Raw genomic sequence first — 977 nt, forward strand, 5'->3', positions numbered from 1 at the left:
GAATCTGACCTGAATCCACAGAAATATGACTTTGTTGTGTTTTCTGGATGTAAGGAGCGTCTGAACACGGTGTTCGATTTATTTTATTTTTTTGTATGAGTTTTTATTGTTGAAACTGAACGATCATGAAACTGAACCCCGGGACTGAAAATCATTTAACCTCAGACAAGAAAATAGATCAGCCTAAAAATGATCAAAAGAACCTCAGTCCAGTCTGTAAACTGGTTTTATATTTTTGTCATATTTTTGTCACATAATTGAAAACCTTTTGGGTCTCGGGCCAGAAAATCCCGACACATTACGTGAGACATAAAAAATAAATAAATAAAAAAGGCTGAAGAGAGGGAGCAAAATCGGACGCAAATGGTGGCTCACTGTACGGTAAGAATAATTATTTTTTCTGTTTGTTGTCTTCTGGCTGATGCTGAGTTGAGTTGTGGCCGTAGTGCAGCAGCTGTGCTTTGGGTAGATTCTCGCGCCAGGCGCGTGCACCCTCGCCAGCTGGGAAGTTGTTCATGTGTGTCAACCCCTTGGGACATTTACCTGTCTAATGAGCCTCAAAAATCTAAATTTTTTTGCTAAAAATCCATAGGCTACCACTTGTACCCGCTCATGAGGGTGGGGGTCTGTACGTGGAGATGACAGCGCCTGCTGTAACGCAGGAGGAAAGGAGAGCAGAAAAAGAGGATAACATGATGTTTATTGTTTTTTTTATTTCATATTTATTAATTTTTTTAAACGTCCGTTCAACGCTGTGTCCAACTAAATAGACAACAACTAACCAGGCTTTCATATCACATTCAGGAGATGTCTGTAAATTTCAGGAAAATCTCAGGCTTTGGTTATCCTGTGCAAATACGCCACATAAAACAATGTCACCCCACAACTTATTTAAACAGTTTTCTAACTCATTCTCCATTTAATGTATAATTTTCCTGCATCTAAAAATCATTTCTGATCCCACAGAGAGGACAATC

The sequence above is a fragment of the Austrofundulus limnaeus genome, unplaced genomic scaffold (genome assembly GCF_001266775.1).
Source record: "Austrofundulus limnaeus strain Quisiro unplaced genomic scaffold, Austrofundulus_limnaeus-1.0 Scaffold1969, whole genome shotgun sequence".
Lineage (NCBI taxonomy): Eukaryota > Metazoa > Chordata > Actinopteri > Cyprinodontiformes > Rivulidae > Austrofundulus > Austrofundulus limnaeus.